The sequence below is a fragment of the Scardinius erythrophthalmus genome (assembly GCF_964197995.2).
Source record: "Scardinius erythrophthalmus genome assembly, chromosome: 6".
In the NCBI taxonomy this organism is placed as follows: Eukaryota; Metazoa; Chordata; class Actinopteri; order Cypriniformes; family Leuciscidae; genus Scardinius; species Scardinius erythrophthalmus.
The window spans coordinates 14,374,055-14,380,054 of record NC_138226.1 but is presented as its reverse complement, the minus strand read 5'-3'; the positions used below and the strand labels follow the sequence as shown (position 1 = coordinate 14,380,054).

Here is a 6,000-nt window from a genome sequence, read left to right as displayed (position 1 = left end):
GGCTTTCATGCAGTGCATCACCCAGTCCTAGTCTTTCAAGCATGCAGGAAAACGTCATATGCAACCGTTTTCTCTCCTAGACTATGCTCATGTTGCCTGCTTGGAACACTACTTTCCTTTAGGTAAGAGTGAGTGTGGAAAAAAAGCTATGTGCTTGTGTTGTTGTCCATAAATATATATATATATTTTTTTTTTTTACACAGAAAACAGGTGTTTTACATAGTTACATTAACAACATTGCCAGAGAAAAACATTATTTTAAATTTTATAGATAAATTGCTATTCCATGATGATGTTTCAGTGGGGTTTTTTTTCCTAAAAAGCTGACATTTAAATTCAGCTTTAAATTCATATTATATTATTAATAACCGTACATTATATGTTTATTTTATTTATAAAATGTATGAACATTCCAAAATGCAGTTAACAATCTTTAAAATATAGTATCACATTAATGACACCAATTCTTACCAAAATTATACTGTCCAAATTCTTCCAGAACAATCTTGAATAGACAATGGTTAAACCAGTTTTTTTTTTTTATCCCCAGTTCACAGAATTCAGAAATGTATAATATATAAAATTTTACTCTACGATACGTTGAAATATAAATTATTAAATGATTTTTTTTTTTTTTTTTAGAAATAATTTTAAATGTAATTAGTTATGAGTTATTTCTATGCTTTGTCCAAGATAGGCCTACACCGCAAAAGAAAAAGAAAAACTTGTAGCAGAAAATTAAGAGTAATCTCAATAACTTTATCACTATACAAACGTTTTGAAACATTAACATTTCCTGTATAAATGTGTTCAGGTGCATCAAAAAAATAAGTAATTTCGTTACAAGAAGAATGATGTTTGAAGAATAAAGAATTTTTAATATCACAAATCTGATGTCAGGAAGGCGAGCTGTCCTCGAAACCACGCATGCCCAGCTGAGTCACACGTCCAGGCAGTTAGTGCACGGATATACTTCTCATTTACTTCCATCCATAGCACGGTGACGGGTCTCTAAGCAGCCTGACACAGGAGAGAGAGAGAGAGAGAGAGCGAGCGAGAGAGAGCGACTGGAGGCAGTTTAAGGGAGGGGGGCAGCAGCAGCAGTAGTCGATGCTGGTGACGCAGGAAAAACACCCAACAGCAGACAATAAACCAATGGTCTGATCTCAACACAAGCGTGTTATTTATAATCGGGACAGTCAGGCACATGCATGCGGCTGAGTAATTATTAAACAGCACTTAAATGATCCGATCTGGGATCGTATGGAGGAAAGATCCCGTTTGATTCTCGGTAAGTGGGTTTGTGTGTGAAGCTAAAGGAAACTAGCCGCTAATGGCAGATGATTTGCAAGTCAGTGCTCACTTAGCTTAGCTCGAACAGCTCAATGAACGAATTAAATACGTCTGAATATTTGTCACCGCTTATATATTTACAGTCCCCTCGCACTTTAGCAGTTCAGTCGCTTTGAAGATCTATTCGTGCTATATAGCATTTACATTTAACGGCGGCTCTGTTCGAGGAGGTTGATTTGTGGCTAAACAAGTGGTTTTGACGTGGGCAGGTCGGTTGTTTTTGATTCTAGTTGATCCTTTTTAGATTTTTTGCAGGTTATGAAGTATAATATGGGCTTGTTGGATAATTAAAATGGGTGTTTAGATGTTTTAATAGCTTTAAATCTACTGTCACGAGCTGATTGTGTTTTGCTGGAGTCCAGCTGTTAGCCGTTAGCACGTTAGCTTGTTTCTGCTGCTGTATTTACATTCACTTTCGCTCTTACTTTTGAGTTATAAATTAAGATTGTATGTACCAAAACAGAATAATCTAAAGCCTCAGAGCTTTAATAACATTTTATGCATGACTGGTTACACATATAACCCTGTTGTAACTCTGATTGTGTTTGGAAGAGGAAACGGGCCTAAACTGCCACAGTTTCAAACTAGGCCCAATACATAATGGCTGTGTCTCGAAACCAAGTGTGCTGCCCACCCAGACAATATATATTTGGTCATCGTAGGCGCGTTTTCAGATTTTAAATTGACCGAGGCTGAAAACCTTGTAAGCTCCCTTCCTTGACAGCATTTTGGGCGTCATAGGCTGTCTAGGTAGCAGCTCAATGTGTTTTGTGAAACAGCCAATATCACCTCTTTTATGTATAATTCAGTATTCTGGAATATGTAGAGCTACAATATGTCTCAATATGTCTCATAGCTACAATATTTATATTGACGTTATGGGAAACGCCCATCTTTGTCCATTAGCGACAGTAAGGTTAATTTCCTCCCATTATCTAATCAGGTTAGTTTGTACGTTTTTATTCTGCTTGCCAGTTCTTGGGCATCTGGTGGGTTTATTATGACAAATGTGAATTGTGTGTGTGTTATAGTATTAGGGAATTGTTATATCTGTGTAGTGTGATGTCACATTGTTTCAGGGAAATGTTTCTGTATTCATTATGCATACTAGCCTGTCCATAATTACTGCCAAACCAGCAGGTTAGTTTAAAACAATCTTACTCAGTCTGATTCTGTGTGTTATTGACTTCTGATTTGTGGGAAGTTTATCTCTTGTATTAGGGAATACTTTTCATTGAAAAGTCAAGTCGAGCTTTGCTGTCATTTTGAAAGACCTTATTGAAGAACTCTTATTTTCCAACATTGGTCAAATGTGTTTATAAATTTTTACACTAACCTTTGTGAATTTCTGTATAGTTTAATTTGATATCCCAAGTTCTTTAAGTTAAATGGATGTTTAAAATATTTTTAATACTTTTAAAACCAGTAATGCTGTGATGGAGTTTTTTTTAATAGAGATTTCTTTCTTTTCTTTCTTTCTTTTTTTTTTTTTTTTTTTTTTTACAAAATACTATGATTGCTCTCATTGATCAACAGCAAAGACGCAAGAGTTTTATTTGATGCATAACTTTACAGAAATCAGTGCCCAAATACCATGTCGGCATTTCTTTCTCATGTATGAAATTTGTGTTGGTCTGGCTTTGTCTTCATTTTTTTCTAGCTAACGAAAATGTTTTGCTCATTACAAATCAAACATCCATTGGATCGTTGAGTATAGCTGCAGCTATTCTGCCTTATTAGTATGAGAGCCATTTGGCAATTCGGTGAGTGCAATGAAAAAAGACTGCTGTTTAGGGTTTTATTACATTGCACAGAAATGCTTTATTTGAAATATTTGCTAAAATCAAAAATATTCTTTTGAATTCTTTAGCACATCCAAGGTTGTTGTTATTATCTTACCATGACGCTTAAAATTTCTTTACAGGGGTCATGAGCTGCATTATTTTATTAGTTGATAATGTTTCCTGAGGTGCACTTATAATGTATGGTCAAAAATTAAAATTTTAGAAATTTAGCCCTCGGATTTGAACGCTCTGTTTTAACTGGTGTGTCTGCTGTGAGACTTAAGTGTAAACGCCCACTGCTGTGATTGGCTAACATCTTTGCATTTGGAAATAGCTAAGTATTACACGTGTAATTTTATCAAACTTTTAGAATGTTTTTACTATTCCAATTCTTAAGCCTACTAATTGTGAAAAGTGTTGATTAAAGCATTATATTTAGAACTATAGCATCATATTTAGATATTTAGTTCGTGGCATGAAAGGTTGCAGTGGATGAACATTGTAGCCGATCACAGACATGTTTAGTGCATGAATGCAGCCATCTCATCATTTTAACTCGATTCCTGCACACTAACGAATGCTTTCATCATAACTAACAGTGCAAACACAATGTAAATAAGATTCGTTGATTCTAACAGTAGTTTAGTCCAGAACACTCGCGCTGTTTAATTGACATTCCCAGCGATTGTAAAGGAAGCGTTTCTAGACATAATTTCATTTTACTAAGAGAAACAATGTGAAGTTGACCGTTTAGTCACTGGTTTGATATACTGACAAAGAACGATTTTGTGACGCAAACATCTCACTGTAGGCCTACATGAATCATTACATATCAGAAATCACTGGTCACTGCACTGTTGATTTTGTTTAGACATGTACACAGAATTGATCAGTAACAGCAATAGTGACACAGTAAAAAACTTTTTTACTCGCATAAGTGTGTTGCACCATTCCTGATGGATCCAATATAGAAGGTGCAGCATAGTTTTTTAATTTCAGGCTCTCTGCAAATCCAATGCAGCTACTGTGTTTTTTTACAACCTGGCACTGCACAACATTTTGCACTCTTCAAAGGCATGTTTATTGCTTAGCTGCTCGATCCAGTGTTAGCATCACGTCTCTTATTTACCTACTACTACTTGTTGTGCTCGAATCAGTAGGCGGAGCTACTGAGCTTTAGAATTTTGATGTCACTAACCTGGGAAGAAGTTCGTTGTAGTCCCTTAAAGGGCACCTATTATGGATTTATGGATATGAAAATTACCATGTAGTGTGTAACATAGCTCTAAATGAATGAAAACATCCTGCAAAGTTTTAAATCTGAAAGTTCACCATATATAAAGTTATTGTCTTTCAAAAGTAAGAGTCGACTCTGAGTCAATGAAATGAATCGTTTTTCATACGAGTCATAACCCGTTTCGCTGTGACGTCAAGACGAAACATTAACGTATTGCCCGCCCACTTATTACGCACTTAAAACTTCAACCTCATGTCGAGAAGACGCTGTGCCCTACAATGCGAAGGTAAAGCCAGTTTTTTTTTTTTTTTTTTCACTGCCCAAGGACGAGCATGTGAAAAATCAGTGGTTAAAATTAATCTTTACCATGATATCACAGCAGTATAATCCTAAACTTTAGCTGTGTTTTTCTCGGAGTTCAATGCAGGAATCGCAAACCGCTTGCTCTTGAAAGATGGTGATTCAAAATACTTAGTTTTGAATTTTATATTGTGTAGGTCTCCTGCTAACTGGATAACTCGCATTATCACTGTCTTGCTGAAATACTTCTACTTTTTTTTGGCCACTATTACCTAAAACTCTGTCTATTAATGCAGATTGTCTGTTGTGCTCACTACTTTGAGGAAAGATTAAGCATGGAGCAATATTTGTTTTACCAACGTTTATGTTACTTCAGTCATTCACGCTAGAGCTCGGCTAATGTATACATGCATATAATTGCATACATGCACTGTTATTGATACAGTTTCCACGTGTTCACCGCAATATATTAAAATACTCTGTAAATAAATTTGTACAAGTAAAATAATTGGTTTGTTGATGGACATGCACTTGTTAAAGGAGAACTCCGGTCAATTTTAACATTGAGCTAAATTTTTTGTAAATTTGGAGTGCTGTCAGTACAGAGAACAACGACAAAAATCGGTGTTGCCTACACCGTGTTATCCTCTTTTTAAAATTTGCACCCTGTCGACTTCAATGGGGCAAGTTTTAAACCTGCTTTTAGCCTCTTAACATCCTTGATGTGTCATTACAAGTGCACAGCTAATGTGAGTGATTCCTTCAGAATGAACACGGGTGAATCTGACTGCAGTAGATGTGAAAGATATTAATAAAAATGATGTTATTTCAGCCAGCGCACATACCTGTATTTACATCCTGTTTTCGGTCGAAGTCCATAGTAATCGATTGTTGAGTTCACGCGCGTGATCATATGTGCGCTGGCTGAATTAACTTCATTTTTATTCATATCTTTCACATCTACTGCAGTCAGATTCACCCGTGATCACTCTGAAGGAATCACTCACATTAGCTGTGCACTTGTAATGACACATCAAGGATGTTAAGAGGCTAAAAGCAGGTTTAAAACTTGCCCCATTTAAGTCAACAGGGTGCACATTTTAAAAAGAGGATAACACGGTGTAGGCAACACCGATTTTTGTCGTTGTTCTCTGTATTGACAGCACTCCAAATTTACAAAAAAATGAGCTCAATGTTAAAATTGACCGGAGTTCTCCTTTAATGCTGATGGTGAGGAATAACAGTTGCAACAAAATGTACCTCAATCTAAAGGCCTCATTATACTTCTGCGTCGGTGTCCGCGTTGACGCGCAATTACACTTGCAG

The 6,000-nt window shown here is 36.1% G+C and overlaps 1 protein-coding gene across 8 annotated transcripts in view; it reads left to right on the top strand.

Moving 5' to 3' along the window:
• The first annotated feature begins 934 nt into the window (after positions 1–934).
• Positions 935–6,000, top strand: part of usp9 (ubiquitin specific peptidase 9) — a 50,810-nt gene continuing 45,744 nt past the window's right edge. For all 8 annotated transcript variants that reach the window (XM_081368208.1, XM_081368205.1, XM_081368204.1 and 5 more), the window contains exon 1: positions 935–1,291. The gene's annotated coding sequence lies outside the window, so the exon portion shown is untranslated. The remainder of the gene's footprint in view (positions 1,292–6,000) is intronic.